This window comes from Leucopleurus acutus (genome assembly GCF_964270905.1).
Source record: "Leucopleurus acutus genome assembly, chromosome: 1".
Taxonomy (NCBI): Eukaryota; Metazoa; Chordata; class Mammalia; order Artiodactyla; family Delphinidae; genus Leucopleurus; species Leucopleurus acutus.
This window is the reverse complement of record NC_139142.1, coordinates 19,398,515-19,422,440: the sequence shown is the minus strand read 5'-3', so window position 1 is coordinate 19,422,440 and position 23,926 is coordinate 19,398,515. Positions and strand designations below refer to the sequence as shown.

General features: G+C 35.4%; 1 pseudogene across 1 annotated transcript; it reads right to left on the bottom strand.

Moving 5' to 3' along the window:
- Positions 1 to 2,568: 2,568 nt before the first annotated feature.
- Positions 2,569 to 2,921, bottom strand: LOC309964358 (large ribosomal subunit protein eL33-like; annotated as a pseudogene). The gene has a single exon. The product of its transcript is annotated as a large ribosomal subunit protein eL33-like (transcript).
- Between the last annotated feature and the right edge of the window lie 21,005 nt (positions 2,922 to 23,926).

The following is a 23,926-nucleotide window of genomic DNA, read 5'->3' as shown; positions in this document are numbered from 1 at the left end:
TGAGAAGTCAACAGTCTGTACCTGGAAGAAGACCTTTACCACAACTTAACCATGCTGGCACCTTGATCTTGGACCTCCAACCTCCAGAATTGTGAGCAATAAATTCTTGCTGTTTATAAGTCACACATTCTGTAGTATTTTTGTTGTAGCAGCTTGAATGCACTAATACAATTTCCCACTAGGCAAAGACTATGATTTGCTGAAATAGACACCCATCACATATGTAGTAGATCTTCCTTCTGTATCCCTCACAAAGCTTTTCCAGAAGTTTTTTTTTTTTTTTTTGGCAAATGTTGGAATGTTGAATAAATACTTCTCTAGATAAAGAGATAGAATTTTTCATTATTTTCATAGGCTAAAGCCAGTGATAGTTTTTAAATATATGAAACTGACATTTTTTAAAAAATATTTTGAGCATGAGATTTATTTATCTAACCCAGAAGGAGGAGATAATTTTGTAAATTAAAGTGGGAGCCTTTTCAAAGAAAAAGATTTACTTCATGTACTCATACTTTCTCAAATCCTCTCCTCTGTCAAAAGAATTTTGTTGATATATATATATATATATATATATATATATATATATATATCTCCACAAAATATGATTATAGATATATGATTGCCCAACAAATATCTCTTGGGCAAATATCCTATGTATTTTAAATTCTATGACCCAGTAAAATAAGAAGAAAAACATGTTAAAATAAAAGAGAAAGATAAGAGAATAAAAATATCCCTTTATAAATAGAATTTTTTTAGAGTGTGTTTGCCACTACATTTTGATACTTTTCGCTGGAATGTGTAGCCTGGCAAAGTAAACAAGAAACCAATCTTCAGAATAAAAATGTTAGGAATGTAGGGGAAAAAGATAATGGTACCTGGCAAGCAAAGAAAAAAGGAAGATGAGTGTAGAAATTGTGAAAGAAAGTAAGTTATGAATACAGAAATGGAGAAACTTGTGGCCAAGGGGTCAAAACTACCACAGTGAAACATTTCAAAACTGACTTCTTGTTATTAAATGTGGATAGTTTGGGTGTGTGTATTGAATTCTGTTCCCTCTGTGGCAGAGCATTGGAATTCCTTCCATTTTAAGTGAATTGTAGTGTGTTTCACTGTGATCATAAACTATATTCACTATTTTGAGTTTCTGGCAAGGTTTTGTGACTACCCTAAGTTCTAAAAATTTCAAATCCCCCTTAAACCCTATAGCTTGTTGGTCTTGAATTTTATATACATATACATGCATATATATATATATATATATATATATATATATATATATATATATATATATATATACACACACATAATATGTGGAGGTAAATGCCTTTCTGATATGATAAAGGCAAAGTGATTTGGAAGATATCTCTAAAAGTATGTCAATTTCATTAAATTTTGATTTTGGAACTTTTAACGGGAGTTGTGCTTAACCGCATTAAGTGGATTCTGGAGAAATATATTTTTTTTCATCATGATTGAAACAGGATTTTTTAGTTATATTTTAAAGAATATAGTTTAAAAATGTCCAGAGGGTTAAACATGACACCTCAGTTAAAGAGAAATCATAACTAAGTGATGAATCTAATGAAAGGTAGACCAGAACTTTTCTCATTCATTCAAACTCTAGCTGTTAAACTGAACCCTTTGTTTTTTGATTTGTGCTCCAGCTTCACTTCTTTCCTTAAGTGAAACCTTCTGACACAAATGCATCTGCAAACCAAAGCCCCAAGGAGAGAGTAAAGTGTTCTGTCACATTCCCGACAGCACTGATTTAAGGGTTTACATGCTGGTGCTACTTTTTTTCTTCTTTTATTTTAATTTCCTGGCTAGAAACTGGCGTTTTCCATTTACTTCACTCTCCAGTTCTGATACTGGCACATTTAATACATAAAACAGTAGCCACAGTTTTCAGACATGAATCTTCTTTTAATACTAAATCTTTAAGAGTAGAGATAATAAGTTCCAAATTTGCTGATAAAGAAATGACACATGTGACACAAATTATATTTTAATTCCAAAAGCGAGAAAAGCTTTAGAGTAATTTCACAAATTTCATAAATATATCCTTTACTTTGAAAAATACAAAAAATCTCAAGGTCAAATTCAATTTCCCTTTTTCCTTCTTCCATTTCTTCCTTAGTAGAGTTCTAACAGCACTATGAAAGAAACTCCCTCTCACATCTTAGCCTTTTAAGTTTAAAATGCAAAATGTGAGGACTAATGCAAATAATGTAGTTTAGAAACTTGTATTTTCCTAATTTCTTAAGGAAATGTAATTTAAATTTATATTTATTTGAGTGCTAGTGTTCAAGAGTGTGGATGCCTTTATATAGGAGACAGTATTACTTGTCCCATATTCTAAGAGTTAAAGTGTCAATTGGCAAATTGATTCTTACTGTTTTCATATCATGAAAAATCAGCCTGAGTTCTTTATAAATTCTATATGTTTTCATTGGATAGATATTGTGAACTTTTTAAAATATATGTGAGTAGTAATATTTCCAAATTGCCTCTTTGTTTTTTTTTTTTTACCAAACTACACTTTTATTTATGTACTTTTCAATAAGTTTAAATCCTTGAAGGGTACAGCCTCACGCAGATTCTGTGTCCAATGGACTTAGCAGGAAGGTTGCTTCAGAAGTTTGCACAAACCATGCCACTGTTTCCATGAGCGTGAGTTACCTTTCCCCAGATTATTCTGGTTTTGTTAGGTTTTCCACCAGGAGTTACTGTGCTATTCTTTGTACACATAAGCGTATCTCTTGCCTAGATAGAAGTCAGTTTCATCTCTAGTATAAATACCTTCAGTTTTAAGAAGAGCTGTGTGCTTCCTCTGGTTCCAGAGACCCTGCTTATAGCCGGCAAAAATGGCCTTGGACCACAGCCTTTCAGACATATTTGTCATTTTAGAAGTCTTGTTCCCAGCAGAACCCCACAGGCTCCAAATAGCTCCATATTGTCTTTTAAAATTTCTCAAAAATTTAGCTTTGCTACAGTTTCCAACTTCTCCCCTAAGTGTCCAGAGGTCTGCTCTGCCAGTTGGGTTATCCTGAGGTCTCTCCACTTCATTGATCACAAGACCATTCATGGAAGGGATCATAGATAATACCCATGCATTACAAAAAATATCTAATTTTGAGATATAAATAGACTGGTTGATGTTCCCTAACCCCTGGGTGACAGTTTCACCCATCTTAATTCCTGCAGTACAGTTTTTACAAAGGACAATATCTGTCACTTTTTTAAAGATTTTTTAGAGTAGTTTTAGGTTCATAGCAAAATTAAGACAAAGGTACAGAGATTTCCCATATTGTCCCTGTCTATCAACACCCACTACCAGAGAGGTATTTTTGTTGCAATAGATGAACCTACACTGACACACCTTAATCGCCCAAAGTCCATAGTTTACGTAAGAGTTCGCTCTCAGTTTCATACATTTTATGGGTTTGGACAAATGTGTAATGACATCCATCCATAATTCTAGTTTTATACAGAGAGTATTTTTATTGTCTTAACACTCTTCTATGCTCTGCCGTATTCACCCTTCCCCCTACTCCAACCCTGGCAACCACTGATTGTGTTTTTACTGCCTCCTTAATTTTGCTTTTTCCAGAAGTTCTTATAGTCAGACTCACACAGTATGTGCCTTTTCAGATTGGCTTTTTTCACTTAGTAATACTTATTCATTTAAAGTCCGTCCACATCTTTACATGAATAGATAGCACACTTCTATTTAGTGCTGAGTATTCCATTGTCGGATGTGCCACGGTTTATTTATCCATTCACCTACTGAAGGACATCTTGATTGCTTGCAAATGTTGGCAATTATGAATAAAGCTGCCATAAATATCACTGTGTAGGTTTTTGTATAGACATAAGTTTTTGACTCCTTTGGATAAATACCAAGGTGCACAAATGCTGGATCATGTGGTAAGAGTATGTTTAGTTTTTTAAGAAGCCACCAAACTGTTATCAAAATATGTCTATCATTTTTAAATAAGAATTTTGGTTTTTTGTTTGTATTTATGTTTTTATTAGCCTGCAACATTGGCGACACGTACGTTTCCTTATGTTGAATGACCATTTGAATTTTCCTTTTCTGTGTGAGAAAGCTTTTATTTTTGAATAGATTCTTCAAGTTAATAATATACATACCTTTTCATACTGTGGCAAATATCTTCTGTTTATTTAAGGCTTACTCTGATGGCTGATCTTATATGTCAACTGGGCCATGGTTAAGCAACTGTTTGGTCAAACACCAGTCTCGATGTTGCTATAAAAGTAATTTTGAGATGTGCTTCAAAGAAGACCTAATTAAAATACATACTCTACGTAATTCACAGTATTTTTTGTTTGTTTTTTCAGCCATGCACTATCTTAAGGTTTACAATGCACATTTGTACATTCATTAATTCTACTGAACTTCAAGTGTATTCCATAAAGTAGACTTGGTGGTTAGCTTCTCTCTTTTTACAGCTATGGAAACACATCTCAGAAAGGAGAAATGGAGGTAGGATCATGCAGCTAATAGATACTAGAGCTGGCATTTTCCATAATTTACTTAGTGTGAAAAATGTTATTAAACATTGCTTAACTCAAGTAATCCTTACTTCCTATAGATTACTTATATTTTATAATGTAATCACATCATAGTTCATTTTCCTCCCCCACCAAAAATAGAAATAACATTATTGGGGGAAGAGCGGAGTAGGAGAAAAAAGTGTCAGTTTGGAATAGTTTTTGAAATAGCAGAATAAAGCCTAACTTGAATTGAAGATAACATTCATGCTTCCGCTAAAATTTATTCAACACCTTGAGAGTGAATAATGAGAGCAGCATTAACAAGTGACATATAAATAATTTTCTGTAATAATTTAGCTTGAAAATATTAATTTTCATGAGTTTTTATTGCATTGAATGGTTTCTTACATATATAATTAATCTTAGAATTCAAGTCTCATTATTTATTTTCCCTTTTCCATGGTTAAACAACATCGCTACTTAACTGACATAATTCCTAGTGACTCCTATTAAATTTCTTCATTGTAGTGTTGAATAAAACAAGTGATACTACGTATCTTTCTGCACACATGCAGCACCTAAACACTGCTATTTTTCAAGGCTTAGTTTTGAGATGCAATGTATAAAATTTCACATTTTTGACCATAAATTACTTACTTAATGTTTTCTGATGCTTATTTAGAAATGTCTTTATTTTGTTATCAAGAAAAAAGAAAGTTCAATATGGTCCAGTTTATTTGCAGAGATACTGAATCATGTTTTCTTTGAATACATTTATCTATGCTCCAATTAAACAGGCAATGGTTGGTACATTTAGCACTTGATCAATTTTAAAGTATCAACTGGGGTTGTGGATATTCTATTCCTATGTCTTCCTTTTGTTTCTTTTATAAATTCACAAAATAATTGCTTTGAATTCTAAACATCATAAGGATCCATAAGTTTAGTGAAATAACTTCACAGCTTATGGCTGAACTTAATTCTATCAGTGAAAAGGAAATACTTAATATTTGAGAGATATAATTTCCCAGTCACTTAGTAAATGATCTCTTTCAGTGAAATAACCATCCACATATTCATCAAATATTTATGTGTTGACCATTAAGTGTTTGTCACTATGTATAAGTCACAATGAATGTTATAGATAAAGAGCCCAAGGAACAATTAGATCTGGCACAATTGTGAGATTTGCAGAAGTGAAGGTAGGAAGAACCGATGGATCAGAGAAGGAGACACTAAGAAGTCAGTCAGAGAAGCCAGCCTCTCTCAGGTACCAAAGTGGAAAAGGGAAACCCATGGGAAGGTCTATAGGAAGCCACTGACCTTCTGTAGCTACCACTTCTACAGTTTACAGTCCAGCTCCTGGAGGTGGTCCTAGGTTTGCTGTGGTCAACTGGGCTGGTAGTTAGAAATAAGAGCTAGAAGAGGAGCAGAGGAGACTGCTATCAGGCAGCAACTTACCAGACATCTTTAAATTTGTTCATCATCACATTTGACTATTGTGGTGTTGAGAGTAATGGTGGCTGCTTTACTCTGTCTGCCTTAGGTTCCACTAAAATCTGCCTTAGTTTCCACTGTTGACAAATTCTGATCCAGAAACCTTTTGTGAACCACCTCCACTAAAAGTTGTTTTACATAGTTCTTTTTGTTGTTGTTACTCATGCCTTACTTCAGATTAGTTTCCTCAGAAGCAATTTCTAAAATCAAGATTTGGGAGTGATTTGTTAAGAAGAGTTCACAGGAAAACCTGGGAAGAAAGTAGGAAAATAAAACCAAGAAGGTCAGCAAAGTATGTGATATCCCACAAAGACCCATGGTGGGTAACTTTGGCTCAACCCTGGAGGGGAACTCTGGAGAAAAGTGTAGATCATATGTCCAGGTGATCCTGATTAAGGGCAATAGAGCTGGGTATTTATATCCCCACCTTAATCAGATACTTGTTAAGGAATGCTTGTGGAAGGGATGTAGTATAAAAGCTTTTCCATATTTACATACATTCAGGAAATATGTACTCTGAAAGTTTGAGGCCAGTCTTCTAACAAAGAGATACACAGTTGTTACCATTGGTACTAAAAGTAGATAGGGACCCAGTGTGCATGAAAATGGCAACAGGATCCATGGGGAAATGGACAGACATCTTCTACACAAATAACTGTAATTCTAAATAATACATCCACTGATATCTTAAGTAATATAAAGTATACCTACATAGAGACAAAGATGAGATAGAAACAAAAAGGAGGGAAAGTATTTTTTATTATTTTTTCTAATTTCCATAATATTCTTAAATATGTCTATAGAAAATAAAAAGAAAAGAATGGTGATATGGATGAGATAGTAAAAAGTTTTCTGCAGATGTATTGAACAGACTTCAGGAGTCCAAGTGAGGAAATATATACCCTACTTTACCAGTTATACAATGCCCCGGTCAGTCTCCATAGACTCTTAGAGCTTCAGTTATGATTACAGAGCAGTGACTATTTATGGGTCTCTGAGCACCTGAATATACACACATCTTCACATAGTTCATTCTGGTACACCAATTATTTGATCAGTTTTATAGGGAAAAGGAAAAAGAAGTCTTATTGGGATCCTTGACAGTCCCATTTGCCATTCATTAACAGCATAGCAATTTTGTCGCCTGACCATGATTATTACAAAAGAGAACATTCTGCTAATATAGGACACTGCATTCAAAATCAGACAAAAAAATCTAAACATACTAAATTAGATTAAATGTGAAGGTGGAATTGGATATTCTTATGAAGCACATTTTAGCTTTTTAAGGACTGATTTTATAATTGCTCTTTTCATATAAATAACTTGCTATGAAAAATATCTAAAAAAATTGTAAAATTTCTTTATTCAATCTAAAATGATCTTTATAGTGTGATGGACCAAGGTTTTAATAACAATATACATAATCTACTTTATAGAAAGAAATCGCAACATTCTAAGTACATTTTGTCTTAAGCAAGGCTGCCCTAGAAGAGGAAATATATAAATAGATATTAATTTTGATATCTACCTTTCTATAAGTATATCTATACTTATATATGTATATATAAACTATAAGAAGAATTACCTCATATTTTAAAATATTTCATTGATAAATATTTTTAAAAGATATATATGAGAAAGTATTTATAAAAGATGTTTTTACTCATCAGCAAATGATATCTATGATCAATATCTAAGTACAGTTCTTACTGATATAAGTTTTGTTTACAGAAAATGTAGTTGTATGACCTGTGTAGAAGCAGACATATATGTGCATGTAAAGGTAAATAGTTAAAATTCATTTATGTATCTTGGAGAAATATATATCTCAGTCTATTTGGGTTGATATAACAGAATACCAAAGACTGATTAGCTTATTAACAACAGAAACTTATTTTTCACAGTTCTAGAGGATGAGAAGTCCAAAATCAAGGTACTGGCACATTCAGTGTCTGCTGAGGGCTGGCTCACTGATTCATAGACTGCCATCTTCTTTCTGTGTGCTCCTATGGTGAAGGGGGAGTCTTTGAGATCTCTTTTGCAAGGGTGCTAATCCCATTTTTGAGGGCTCCACCCTCATGACCTAATCACCTTCCAAAGGGTCCACCTTCAAATGTCATCACATTGGGTATTAAGTTCCAACATGAATTTTGAAGGGACACAAACATTTAGTCTATAACAATATATAAATATGTTGTAATTATTAAATGTTATATTGTTTTTCCTTTAATGACACATATTTTAAGAAACTTCAAGTATGTTACATTAATGTAATCCACCTTGAAACAGTTCATTTCCTTATTGGGATTTTAAAAATGAGATTTACATTTGTAGACCAAATCATATTTCCAAATTTTTAAGATTTACAACATGTTAGGAAATCTGATGGCAAAACTATGAATATATATCCGAAGTAGTTGTATGAATATACCATATTTTTTATCCATTCATCAGTTGATGGACATTTGGGATGTTTCTAATTTTTTTCTATTATAAATATGCTGCTGTGAACATTCATGTTCAAGTTTTTGTGTGGATACATGTTTTTATTTCTCTTGGGTATATACCTAGGAGTGGAATTGCTGAGTCAAATAGTTACTCTATGTTTAAACTTTTGAGGAAGTACTAGACTGTTTTCCAAAGCAGCTGCATCATTTTACATTCTCATACAATAAAATATTACTTGGCAATAAAAAGAAATGAAATATTGACACTTGCTACAACATGGATAAACTTTAAAAAACATTATGCTAAGTGGAAAAAGCTAGTCACAAAAGACCATATGTGGTATGGTTGCATTTGTTTGAAATGTCCAAGTAGGCAGATCTATAGTGATAGAGAGTAGATTAGTGGCTTGCAAAAGGTGGGTAGAGAGGAGACAGGGAGTGACTGCTAATGAGTATTTTTTTTGTGGGGAGGGCGGGTAATGAGAATGTTCTAAAACTGATTGTGGTGATGGTTGAACAACTCTGAATACATTAAAAACCGTGGAGTTGTACACTTTAAATAGGAAAATTGTGAGGTTATGTGAATTTTATCTGAATAAAACAGTTCTTTAATAAAGAGTATTTGTGTTACAGATGGCAAACATTTGGACATTGTGAAACATTCAGAAAACTAACACAAATTTTGTTATTTTATTGTTATTTAAGGGGAGAGGAATTTTACTTTTTTTCAGAATGTCTAACTAGAATATGGCTTGCCATCCATTCTTTACATATACTATTTCATTTAATGTTCATTGGAACATTGCACTTTACTCATTATAGATAAAAAAAATATGACACAACATTTCAAGTTACAGTTTCTTCATATTGGAGGCTGAGTTTGAAATTATTTTAATCCGATTCCAAATTTGGGATGTTTTCCAGTAAAAAAAAAAGTTCATTGGTAATTCATTAATCCATTCTTCCCTCCCTCCCTCTCTCCCTCCCTTCTTCCCTCCCTTTGTTCCTTCCTTCAACAAATGTCCATTGAGTGTCTATGATGTGTCAGGCATTGTTCTAGACAATGGTAAAAAAAAATAACAATAACAACAAAACAAAAATAGTGTACCTACTTTCACAAAAAAGTTCAGCTTAATAGAGGAAACAGATGAAGGTTTAAAAAATCAAAAAACTATTTTTACAAAGTGCAATGTGTACCTGGCTATATCAAATTAGCACTTAACAAAGAGACAGGCCCTATCCTTTGGAGACAGAAAAGCATCTCTATGGAAACATGATGAACTAGGGAAATGGTGTGTGTGTGGGCATGGTGACAATCCAGACAGATGAACTAGAAAGTGCAGAGCCTTTGAGTCAGCCATAATAAGGTACACTTGAAAAACTGTCAGTGTGGATAACACAAAAGAATGGGTGATGGTTGATGAGGCGGGGGAAGATCATCAAGAATCAGCTGACAGAGGCATTATATGACATACTATGAATTTCTGCCTTTATCCTGTGAAAAATGGAGTATTTTAAGTAGATCAAGCTAAAGGAGAGAGTATGATTTTGAAATTGCTGCATTTTACATGCCTTTGAGATATCGAAATACAGGTATATTTTTGTCAGTTATATACATTGTTTTGGAGACTAGAAAAAATGTATGGAATGAAACACAGAGAGTTAATATAGGTATATGTGACCAGAAACATATTTAATATACAAATATCAAACTATTTTGGTAAATATACTTGCTGTATGCTAAGAGACAAAATTAGGAGAGTTTCAGAGAAAAAAAAAAAACATTTTCCTCAAAGTGATATATGATATCCTATCATATCACAGATGAATCAACAGTTTTACATAGTTCTTAATGTTTGATGTTTTTGAGTCAAGATCACAGAATTTAATGGGTTTTTATATATGATAATATATTTCTACTGTCAGTTTTATACCTTATAAAATGTGTTGTTTGTTGTTGAAAAGTAATGTTTGAAATCTGGTTCACAGCACAGTAGTCTATACAGGAATAGTTTAAAATCCATATCTTATTTTACTATAATAACATTGTTAGTTAATATATAAAGGTATATCAGAGATCTATCTATTGATCTAGTATCTATATCTAGAATCTTATACATGGACATATCTATTCTACCAAATATCTGTTTTGGAAAATATGGTTTTTAAAAGAAAACCTAGTTCCATATATGGAAAGCTAGGTCAGAGTATTCAAAATTGCCTAAAAGTGTGATTTCACTTGATAAGTACTACAACAATGTTAAAGTAATTATAACTGACTTAGCCTAAGCATATTAAGTAACATTGTCAATTTAGTAAAATATATTTCAGAGACTTCCATTTCTAGAATGTAATAGATCATAGTAGGCTAATGCCTCTGCTACATCCACTAGAAAAAATCTGGATAAATTTAATATATATTTATCTCTAAAGATGTTAGAGATCTCTGGATAAGCTACCTTTTAGAAAGGGTAGAACCATTACAAAGTGAGCTAAAGATTGTTGACAATTTTCCATTTATAAAGCATTTGGAATTTTAGGTCCAAGTAAGGAACTTCTTACTGCAATTGCTACTTCCCTGATACCTTCATGCTTTTGATTTGCCCTTTGAGTTACCTAGTTAACAGCTTTATATCTAGTCTGCAAATTATTTATATTAATTTCTTCTGTTAAAATAACTAGTGTGATTTATATCTCATAACTGGACTCTCACTAGGACAAGTGGGAATTTAATACATTGTATTTAAAATTAGGAATAGCATTTAGTGAGGAGAGACTGAAGACAGACTCCTGGTAGATTTCTGCATATTTGCATATCCCCTACTGAGAACATTAAGCTTCTGTAAAATTAACCATACCAAATAACTACTGTATATTTGCTCATGAATTTTCTTCTGTAAATATTAAGCTGAATGTTAAGGCTAGGGTTATTACTCATTTCAAAGGCTGTCTTATAAATGATACATTTTCAGGTGTGTCTGAAAGAACTGTGCAGTGATCATGTAAGTAGTGGACCCATTTTGTTGTATCTTGGGTCTGAGGGAAAGAGACAAGGAAGGAAAACTATGAAAAAGAAAAGTAGGAAAAAGCAATTCTAAAATTTAGATGAATGTATTAAATTAATAGAAGCACCTTTTGAAACAAATTCAAAGGAATATTAATCATTTTAATGATTATAAAGTTCAACATACTTATTTGTCAATAAAATGATTCACAATGAATACATTAAAATAATATTCTGATATAGCAATTGTCAAGAATGTGAGTTTAAGAATTTTATTAAGATTGTAGACTATGGATACAGAAAAGAGGAAAATGTGAAGAATTTTCATTGTATTCTATTTGCCTTTCCTTAGAAGTACTTTATATAGATTTTCCAAAAACATATTTTTAATAATATATTATTGACAATTTTTTCTGTATGCCTAATCTTTTCAACTAAGAATAATTGCTAAATTTCTCCTCTATGCTTAAAGTAGTCAAAGTTATCTGTCAGCTCTCCATTTTCTCCAAAAAATAATAAAAATTGTATTAAAGCAGCAGAAATCTCTGAACTAGAAATAAAATATGTTTAGCTGTGAAGACAAAGCAGAGTAGCCAATTTCAGCATTCAAGTCACTGAGCTTTTCAACATATGTTCCAACATCTCATGACTTGTTAGTTACAGAACAATTCACTTCACTCTCCCCATCATAAAAATGAAAATATATAAATCATTCACCTTTCCAGATTTTCAGACATAAACCTGGAAACATCTGTGGCTTTTTGGTTCACTTTGCAATATTCAGACTAGTCATTCAGTGTTTGACTTTTTTTTTTTTCGATCCTGGAATCTGTTTTCATAAGAACTACTACCTGTTACAAACCTGAATATTTTGACAGAGTTTTTGGTTACTTTTTTAGTTTTCCCCTGATATGTTTTACTTTTTCCCTAGGATTTCTTTGCTAATGACAGCTATGACCTAACTGCAGTGAAAAGCACCAGCATGATATTTGAGGTTGATACATCTGGCAGAGAAAAGGCCAAAGGAAAATATGAGCTATTTCATCACTAAAGAAAATGCAAGATTGGGTATTATAAACTATGCTAATGGTATAAGGTGATCTTAGTTTCAGTTTAGTTTTGTTTTTAATTTGTTAGTGATGACATTATTCACTATTTATTGTCCCAAAATCAATGAGTAAATATAGTCGCAGAAATTTTTGGCAACATAGGAATAAAGTAGAGAAACTTATGATGGAATTATTGGATGCAGGCAGAAAACACTATAAATAAAGGGTAAACATCCTATTGGCAGCATTTTCCTTTTAAAAAGATAGCCTTAAAGTTGGGATCTTAATGTGATGAAGATAATATGTTACCGTATGGTCTCCATTGTTTTTTTTTGTTTTGTTTTGTTTTTTGTTGTTGTTGTTTTGTGGTACGCGGGCCTTGCACTGCTGTGGCCTCTCCCGTTGCGAAGCACAGGCTCCTGACGCACAGGCTCAGTGGCCATGGCTCACGGGCCCAGCTGCTCCGCGGCATGTGGGATCTTCCCGGACCTGGGCACGAACCCGCGTCCCCTGCATCGGCAGGAGGACTCTCAACCACTGCGCCACCAGGGAAGCCCTCCATCGGTTTTAAGGGTCCTTCTTTTAATCAGCTCTTTATTTTGAAATAGCAAGTCTGTATTAAAAAGAAAATGCTTTCAGATTATCTCCATTATTTCTTCTCTCAAACTCTTGGTGATAAATTGGTTGTCTGTCTTAATGAGGCACCCTGCAGCTTCAAAATTTAGTAAAGATTATCTAGCAAAAAAAAAAAAAAGAGGTAATCACAGGCAAGTATTTTTGTTTTTGTCTTTTGTTGCCTGAGTCTCAAGTGGAAACTTTTCCTCCAAAAATGCAAAGCAGGAAGAACACGCTTCCGGAAAGGCATGATGCATATTTTATTCATTCATGTATACATTCAATCCTTCCACAAACAAAACAGTTTCCAAAAGCCCATGGTAAAAGCTGAATTTAAGTTCCCTAAAGGAACTTACATCCCTGAAAAGGGAAGTGATATGCATATAGCCAATAAATTATTATATGCATTAAAAGAGGTAATTACAAGGTAAAACTGGAGAATAAAAAACATACTGATGAAGACCCCTCCCATAAAATGTATGGTAACAAGCATTCATTTCAGAGGTAATTCTTTAAATGGGTCTTTGATGATTTTCTAAAAGATGTTTGGTTCACCAGCCAAACAAACGGAAAAAAAATATTTTATTTATTATAATTATTTATTTTAGAGGATTAGGTATGTGAATAAAACCAGAAGTATGAAGTAGAATAGCATGTTAAAGGAACTGAATATTCTTTTACACTTTTGTTAGAGCAGGGGTCAGATGACTACACTGCGCTGGCCAAATCCAGCCCGCCACCAGTTTTTATTGGAATGTGCCTCACCCATTCTTTTAGTAGTGTCTACGGCTGCTTTCTTATTATAAAAGCAGAGGTAAGTAGTTGAGATGGACTACTCACATGGTCCTCAAAGCATCAAATATTTACAATGTGGCCCTTCACAGAAAATAAAAATTGCTGAGCCTAAGTTAGAGTTATATGCTAAAAGAAGGCAAAGAAACATTGACATGGCCTTGATGTTCCACAGAAGGCATTAAAGACATTGAGTAATATGGATAGAAATGCATTTCCAAGAGATCAGTGGCAGCCTCTGGAGACTTGTTGGGAAAGGAGAGAGACCAGTGGCTTGAAAGGCATTGAAGCAACTATTGCCACCCTCTCAGGTAAAGATACTTTAGGCTGATGAGTTAGGGTATAAGTTAAGGTTCAGTCAGAAAAATAGGAATTGTACTATGTATTTCAACAGAGAGAATCTAAGATAAGACATTCATTAAAACATCTTGGTGACATGAAAAAAACAAAACAAAACACACAAAAAAAGGAAAATTGGGATAATGCAGATAGTGCTTGCAGGAAGCAACACATCTCTCCACTCCTGCCTCCCTCACTAGAGTAGTGATGGGATGAAAGAGAATAAGGTGAAGATATGAAAATCTAGAAGCATCAAGGAGGGATTTCTCAGAACTGAGACAAACCTCTACAGAGGGGAGCTGCCTAACTGGTACCTCGGGAGCTCAGAGAAGGGACCCTGCAGAGTTAGGACTCTGGAGACAGGCACTTCACAGATGGTGAAGTATCTCTGAGGGGACACAATGAGTTTAGTTCTAAGACTGTCTAAGCAAGACATGGTTTCTCTCTTTCTAGTGCTTAATATATATATTTTGCACCTATTACATGTCAGGCACTATTAGTTGCTAGCTCACTGACAGTGTGCTATTTCATTCATTAATTTCCTTTTTTCCTTTCTTCCTTTCATTCTTTCTCTTTCTCTCATTCTCTGTCTCTCCCCCTTCTCCCTCCTTCCCTTTCTTTCCTTTCTTTTCTTTCTTTTTCCCTTTTCAGTCTTTACCTTATTTTACCACATCTTTGGTTGCAAAAAATCTATGTTAAACAATTGAAAGAGAGAAACATATCCAGGAACTAATAATTAATTTTACAAGAAGAATTCCAGAAACTTTTCTATACTTTACAACATTTGATCCTCATGATAATCTGTGATCCAAGTATTGTTGCCTATGTTTCATTAGCTGATAAGTTGAAATATGGGGAGTTTAAGTATTTTTTTTCTAAGTTCAGATAACAGATAAATAGTTAAATACAGATCTTTATAGTCTCTGGGCATTGGTATTTCTATATTAATAAAGCTTTCTTTTATATCAAGTAGTATTTTAGAGCAAGCCAATTCTCTTGAATACTAACCTAGCATCACTGGTCCTGTTATAACATTGCCCCTTAATTTAGGCTAAATATAGGAGTCACCTTTGCTGTTTTATCAAAAAGCAAAGCCTGAAAAAGTGATTCCGTGGAGTTACAAAAATGAGGGAGAAGAAAGACAACTGAAAGTTGTGTTTTCTGAGTTGACCACTGGCAATGTTGAACTTTGAATCCAGTACTCCTGGTAAAGAGCAATGGTCGAGAAGTCTCCAAACTTTTGTGTTTTTGGAAAGGGCTTACTACGAAGAACAATTCTTCCCCATATGACTTACATGAGACTTACCTATGAAAAGACCAGGTATAGACCATTCAAATTCCCATTCTTTGTCTCAAAAATAATCAGCTGGACTGTTTGTCCCTACTCACCAATTTGGATAAAGTGCCCACTAACTTGATTAAACTATAGCTGGGTTTCTCTTCTCCCCTCAGGCCCCTGAACTTTGGTTCACTCTTGAGCATTGGAAACAACCTCTTCTTTATTTTTATTTTTTATTTTTTTTTGTGATACGCGGGCCTCTCACTGTTGTGGCCTCTCCCGTTGCGGAGCACAGGCTCCGGATGCGCAGGCTCAGTGGCCATGGCTCACGGGCCTAGCGCTCTGCGGCATGTGGGATACCCCCGGACCAGGGCACGAACCCATGTTCCCTGCATCAGCAGGCGGACTCTCAACCACTGTGCCACCAGGGAAGCCCAAAACAACCTCTTCTTAATGGTTCCTCCTGAGAACCAACTAATATCAAGGAAAAACACTCTCTGATAAACTCTGATCATACCATTGGCTCAGCCTACTCCCCTATATCCAGTTCCAGCCAGTTCTCAGGAGGGATTTTATTTGACACCACATGCATGAGGTACTAATGTACCATCCAGTGAGATAAAGAAAGGGGAGCATTTACTGAGCAGCTTCATCTCCCCTTAGTTAAGTGTGGCCTCACTGGTGTTAACTCCCCCAAATTTCCCAGTTGCACATTGAAGAAATGTTATAAATTCACCTCACCACACACAGTTTTGGGGTTTGAATGGGAGTCTGATGGGGGTCTATACCTCTATATCTTATAAAACTTAGATGGTGGTGTTAATCTTATAAGTCCTCTGGGAGATAGTTTGGTTTCTGGTTTATTATCTTGCCAAGGGGCTGGAGGAACATGTTTCAGCGTCCTCCACGTGATGCTTTCTGCCAAAAATGTCTTACTCCACAGTTCGGGGACTCAATGAAATACTTCTTCAAACTACTAGGCATAACTATACCAATTGTATACTTAGGTACTAGAAAATAGCCACAGCGTTAGTCCATGAATATATTAGACCCACTGTATAATGGACTTGAGTCAGACTCCATTTACCACTTATACTCCTTAAACCCTCATTCCATCTAGAAAATCATGATGGTACTTTCAGTCCCTTGGTATCAATGTCACCTCAGATACCATGTCCAACATTGTTCAAAGAGTTTGGATATCTCACTTTCATTCAACACACTGCAAAGGCTTTCCTCCAGCAGTTCGGCTTCCCCATAGGTCAATGGGCTATGAGGCAGAGGAAATTACTTTTAAACACTGGTCCAGGGGTTGCTCTTTTTCACCATGATCATTGGTGTCCACTTTCTGCTCACTAGCTCTCATTTCTTTTTCCTTAGTTATTCAAGTTAAGTAATACCTATTTAGCTTTCTATCTTTCTCATTCTTCAAAACACTGGGATCTATTAATCATCCTTACAAATCGCTGCAGGTTATAGCAAGCTAATTACCATTTGGCCTCTGTGATCCATTATGGTCATTAATCCACCTTGTTCCTGCCCAAGGAGTCTTGCCACCTGGCCTCTGCCATTCCAGAGTCTATCATCTCCCATTGAAAATAGGGAGTCCAGTCAATAGGTATATCTCCTGCATTTAACCTTGGCATGAAGAAGAGTGCCTCCACCAAGAATCTTAAAGGTGCCAGTACTCCCTTTACCCATACATTTCTAACTGCTTTAACAAAGAGACTATTCTCTGTTTCCTCCCAAGGGAGTCATTTTTATTTCCTTGAGCTTTCTGGCTCCTCCCTCCGTACTCTTTTAAGCTATCTCGGCTTTAGTTACTGTAGATTAGTGTTTCTTAAACTGAAATATGATACAACTTATTTGGGGTCTTGATAAATACAGATTCTGATTCAGTACATCTAACAGGACTTAAAAGTTTTATTTCTAATATCCTCCTGGGTGAAACATATTACCAGTCTGTAGATGACCCTTTGAGCAACATTACTACAGACAGTTGTTACATGCAAAGTGCAGAAAGCCATCCCATCAAAGACAGTTTCCAAGTGCTTCTAGGTCAATAAATCGCTCTTATACTTGGGCCCATTGGGCCAATACGTACAAGACCCATCCACATTTTTCCTTGTTTCTTTTTGGTACCTATTTTTTGTCCTATAATTTCTTCAGTATGTGAACAATTTCCTGCCAGAGCAGAGACCACATTTTCCTGCTGGACTGTGCTATGCCCTAGTCCCTTGAAACAGGAGTGAAGGACAAAAAGAGTCAAACAGAGAGGCTTCCCTGGTGGTGCAGTGGTTGAGAGTCTGCCTGCTGATGCAGGGGACACGGGTTCGTGCCCCGGTCTGGGAGGATCCCACATGCCGTGGGGCAGCTGGGCCCATGAGCCATGGCCGCTGAGCCTGCGCGTCCAGAGCCTGTGCTCTGCAACGGGAGAGGCCACAACAGTAAGAGGCCCACGTACCACAAAAAAACAAACAAAAAAACAAACAAAAAAAACCAGTCAAACAGAGAAAGAAGAAAAGCCAACCAGTTCTCCATCCATTGTGATCTTTGGAATAGCTTTATGAAATGCTTCTCAGATCTTTGCCCTCAAAGAAATAGACAATTTCTTCTGAAATGTGTGAATGATAGACCCATTAGTTTGAACTTCCCTGAACTTTTGAGGTACACATGTATAAAGGCTGAGGGGGTTTCAGTGGGAGTCCCATGATATGGCTGCAGAGAAGCCCCAGGGTAGGAAATAAGGAGCTGTCACACTGCACAAATCTTGCACAAAACTGGTAACTGCAGTATTGGATAATGCAAGACGTGGGACCAAAATATTTGAAATGGCACAAAAGAGTTGTCCATTATATCTTCCATCTATCATTTTGAACCCACCTCCCTGTTTATGTTCTTCCCTTCCCTGTTTTTCTTCTATTTGTTGCCCAGTGCCATCTGCCAGCAATAGTTATGTGGTTACCAGATATAGCTTTTTAAGGCTTTTTTTTTTCTAACAACAAGCCAGTCTCTTCCAGTCTTTGCACTCTGAAAACAAGTTCTTAAGCTGATACTGAGCAGGGCCCTGTGGGGCTCCTGGGCACAAAGACTTTCTGTGTACCCCATTTCTTTGATTACAGGAAACAGCCTTCATTCAGCCTCCATGACCTTCCCTGAGTTCCAATGGGCAGATTCAAGCAGTTGTTAATTAGGAAAGGGAGGGGATGCAAGACCAGGGAGAAACAGTCAAGAGCAGCCTTGGGGAAAGGTCCTGTTTCCCCATCAATGGATACACAGAGGAATATCTTTGAGCTATTGCTATCCTGAGATACTGAAAACCCCTCCAAGTGGGAGAAGTTAATGATGGCATGCTGCCCACAAGCATGTAAACCCCAGACCAGCTGGACCTGAAAGTTGATGATGATGACTCCTACTTACATCACCACCAACTCATCAGAGGAAGGTCCACAAGCTGATCAAGCTCTCTTTGAACAATTACTATAAAACTTCCCACTATCTTCTCCAAGCTGGGACACACGGTTTTGAGGGCATTAGCCTGCTGTGTCCCCCTTTTGCCTGTCAGAGTAATAAAGCTATCCTTTTCTACTTCACCCAAAACTCTGTCTCTGAGATATAATTGGGCACCAGTGTACAGAGAAGCTGAGCTTTCAGCATCAATTTTGGCGCCCAAAGTGACTGGTGCCAAATCATATCTCAGAGACAGAGTTTTGGGTGAAGTAGCAAAGGATAGTTTTATTACTTTGCCAGGCAAAGGGGGACACAGCAGGCCCCTGCCTCCAAAAACTATGTGTTCCCAACCAGGAGGATTTGATGAGGAGTTTTATGACAATACTTCCCAAGGGTATGGTTGCTGGCAAGATGAGTGTGTGTGCAGGGTCTCAGATGGTCTGAGTCTCTTAATCTTGATGAGCTTCTCTGGTCCCTTTAATCTTGTCTCAGATGGTTTCTTGGCTACTCCTCCCTTGATTAGCAACTGTTTGAATCTGCCCTTTGGAACTCAGGGAAGGTCATGGAGGCTGGAGTCTTGCCTATAAGAAATGGGGGACAAAAAGACCTCCATGCCTCGGAGCTCCATAGGGCTCCCCTCAGTTTCAGTTAGTCCTGCTGATATTGGAAATGCAAACTTGCATGTAAGTCTAGTACTACCTTTCACTCTCTAGGCTTGAATATTTTATTTTGTTTCCTCATCTGGAAAGTAAAGGTAATGCTAGTAATTTTTAATGTGCAAACATTCATCTGTGATAATATATGCAAAAATGTTCTGGAAACGAGAGCTCTAAACAAAATATTATCTGTTGTTTTATGTAATAATTAATTTTTAATACATGAGAACAAAGACCTATGAAGTGCTTAAAAAATGTTTTCCTTCCAGAATTACACACGTTTAAAAGGAGGGAGGTGTAGCTGAAATGAGTAAATGCTTAAAGTTAGAATTTCTAACATTTCAATGGGATAGGTATTTTCATGATGCTGGGAGGTATTTCTCAAAATCTTTTCTAGGTTACTTGTCTCATCTCTTGACACTTGTTCTATTTTTTAACAACTTCTGAGTATCGGAACATACAAATAACTGCCCTTTTCTGAGCACTCAGTTGGTGCCAGTAGCCCTGCTAGCTTCTTTAAACACCTTACTATATTTACTCCTCACAATAAACCTGAGCGATAGCTATTATTATGGTTCCATTTTACATATGACACTAGTATTTAAAGTCTTAAAATATGTCCTACTTAAAACAGAGTTAGTATGTGGCACAGCCAGCTCTTGAATCCAGGTTTGTATGAAAAGGCTTCTAAGCTCTGTATTCCACAGTTGTTATATTCTTGATCAGTAGCATGACCACACCTCTTGAACTGCCTTGGACAATCCCAGTTTATGTCTGTCATCCTGATCTAATTAGTAGTTTATTTCAAATTATCCTAGTTTTAATGATAAATTATTTGGTTACTTTATTGTTCAGACTTTTTTGTCTTGTTTTTAAATAGCGTTTACTGCATATTTTTGAATTGTGTCTGGGTATTTTAAAATAATAATACAGTTTCATTCTCTATATCTTACACTATACTTGATGTGAGCAGCTACTTGGCTGGCACATGTATCATGCCACAAAAATTCTTGGCACAAAGAATTGGTATAGGACTTCCCTGGTGGTGCAGTGATTAAGAATCCACCTGCCAATGCAGGGGACACGGATTCGAGCCCTGGTCTGGGAAGATCCCACATGCCGCAGAGCAACTAAGCCTGTGTGCCACAACTACTGAGTCTGCGCTCTAGAACCCAGGAGCCACAACTACTGAGCCTGTGTACCACAACTAGTGAAGCCTGCATACCTAGAGCCCGTGCTCCACAACAAGAGAAGCCAACACAGTGAGAAGCCCGCACGCCACAATGAAGAGTAGTCCCTGCTCACCACAACTAGAAAAAGCCTGTGTGCAGCAACGAAGACCCAATGCAGCCAAACAAATAAATAAATACATTAAAGAAAAAAATGAAAGAAAGAATTGGTATAACCAATATCCTAAAATAGCCAACCTTGGTTTGGTGATAAAAAAAACCAAAAAACCAAACAAAAACAAAACACAGTAATAAGTATCTCTTATATTTCTAGCGCCAATACATATTTCTTATATTTCTCCAACATTTCGTCATAAACTTGTTTGTGCAAGCATTCAGAGATTATAGTTCAAAGGTTTTTTTCAAGGCTAAAAATGTCTGATATAGTCCTGTTAAGAAAAGTCTTTTAGCTCTCTATCAAAGAGTTCAGTAAGATACTATGGATAATCCCATATTTGAAATCATATTTTGCTATTATCTTGAAAAGAATTCAAGGTTTTGTACAATGTGTTCAAAAACAGACTATTTACTAATGGCTAATTTGTGTAGTCAAGATGGTTAAGGCAGGATCATTTTGAGATTTCTGAATCATTTTGATGATTTTCCTGTTAGGAGAAAAAATATAAAGAGACTATTCTTTCCCCCCCTGTCATTTATAAATGGATTATACGTCTAGTAAATACTAGTTTACTGTTATTGATTCCAAAGACATGTCATATCACAAGTTACAGCTGGATAACTCAGGACCTCAATCAAGAGCTCTCGGTTTCTGTATTAATTGGTCATTGTGATCTGAATTAAAGTGAAGAAGAGATCTTACTAGGAAATTACTATAATATATTTAATGGATATTTCAATTCCTATAGTACAAAAGTTGCAAAAATTTTTCCTTTGATGATGAAATTAAGAGTATAGATTTCTTACATGTTCAGTGATAAGTATATTTCCAACATTTAGTTATAAAAGCCCTATGAAGTAGGCTGATTATATACATATTCAACTCTACTGCTTACTTAATATATACGTGCCGTTTTAACTTGGTATAATATATATTGTATATTTTGATTGGAAGACTTGTCTTCTATATTTACTCACTGATAGTGTGACTGTTTATAACCATACAGAGAGTGTAAAATGGAGGCTAGCAGAGAGTAATTTTAGTTTATGAAAATATATAGAAATATATAGAATTATCTCCATTCAAAGTATTGTTATTAATTTTAGCTTTCCTTTTTTTTTACACAATTTCTTATTTTAAAAAATGTTCCTATTGATGTGATGGTATTTTTTGTCATGTGTCTTTAATGATAAATAAATTTAATTGAAATAAATAATCAAAACCACATTTTTTCAATAGATGTTATGATGAAGAGGAGTGGCCATGGATTAGAGTTCAGAAAAGCTGATTATTGGCTTTTCTCTCCCATTGTTACTTATTGAATGTGTGACTATAAGCAATTTGACTCTTTTACATCACTTTTGTAAACGTAGATTATGTTATTCTATATTCTTGGTACTGATCTTTCTAGTGCTAAAATTTAAACTCTTTCCTCCATAGCTTTACCTTAGAAAATGGGGCAAATCTGACTGTAGCTGATGCTCCAGTCCTGACAAATTTCTTTTAGGAATGTACTAAAAGATCCAAGACTTCTGAAATGAATGTTCCCACTCTCTTCAAGATTTAAGGATGATTTAACATCTAATCTATACTCTAAAAGCCACATTTACTTAGAATCAATCTTAATTTTATAACCTTTGCTCATAATTGGTGTTGAAAGGATAAATTATATGTAGTAGACTTATAAACCTCGTTACTTCTTGTGAATAGTGAATATCATGATTCAGTTAATTAAAATGCAAACCCAAATTGAATTGTCATGGGTGTAGATAGACTAATGGTCTTCCAAAGATGTCCACAACTAATCCCAGTATCTGTTAGTGTGTTAGGTTCCATGGCAAAGGAGAAATAAGTTTGCAGATGGAATTAAATTTGCTAATCAGATGACATCAAAGTAGGGAGATTATCATGGAGTATCTGGGTGGTCACAATGTGATCACAAGGATTTTAATATGGAAGAGGGAGGCAGAAGAGTCAGTATAAGAATGACAGAATGTCAGAAAGATTTGAAAGCAATTGCTGGCTTTGAAGATGGAAGGGAACCATGAGCTAAGGAAGAGGGGCAGCCTCACGAACCTGGAAAAGTCAAGTAGAGGGATGATCTCCTTGAGCCTCCAGATTGGAACATAGTCTGGACAACAAGTTGATTTTAGCCTAGTGAGATCCATACAGATTTCTGACCTACAAAACTATAAGATTAAAATTTGCACTGTTTTAAGCCAATAAATGTGTCTTAAATTGTTATGGCAGCCATAAGAAACGAATACAGTTATTAGCAGAAAACTAGTACAGTCATTAATGAATAGCTACTTTGGTACAAAACTGATTGTACATTTAATTATTAAATTGATTTCTAAGCAATTTTCCAATCTTTCAAAAAACTCATGTCTCATTATACAATACTGTGTGTGCAGTAGAATGAAAATCATGAAGACTTTAGAAACCTGGAAAATATAAATATAAGCAGAAAAAGCATGAAAATAGCATGTGTTATTATTGCAACTCTATAAAATACAAACATATGTAGAGAAGATCTGGAAAATAACAAGAAACACAAAAGTTATAGTGAGGTTGAAATATCAGTTTTTAAATTTTATGTATTTTTATTCAGTCACACTGTTATTAATTGTGAAACTGGTATAAGAATAAACAGGTGGTTTCAGCAGGGAACTGAGCCCCCACAGCAACCCAACATCAACGAGCAGGATTAGGAGGTGCCATCTGGGCTAGTTGACACTCTCTGCTGTCCCTTTACATAGTGTTAGCTTGGTCCAGCTTGGCTGATCTGTCACCCAACCCAGTATCAACGAGGTGGAAAGGTGGAATGAGGTGGTCCCAGGTGAACATAGTGGTGACTACACATCTCCCTTTCATTCTATTCTGTCTTACTCCACCTCTGGTGTCAATGGGACCCAGTAAAATGTTGA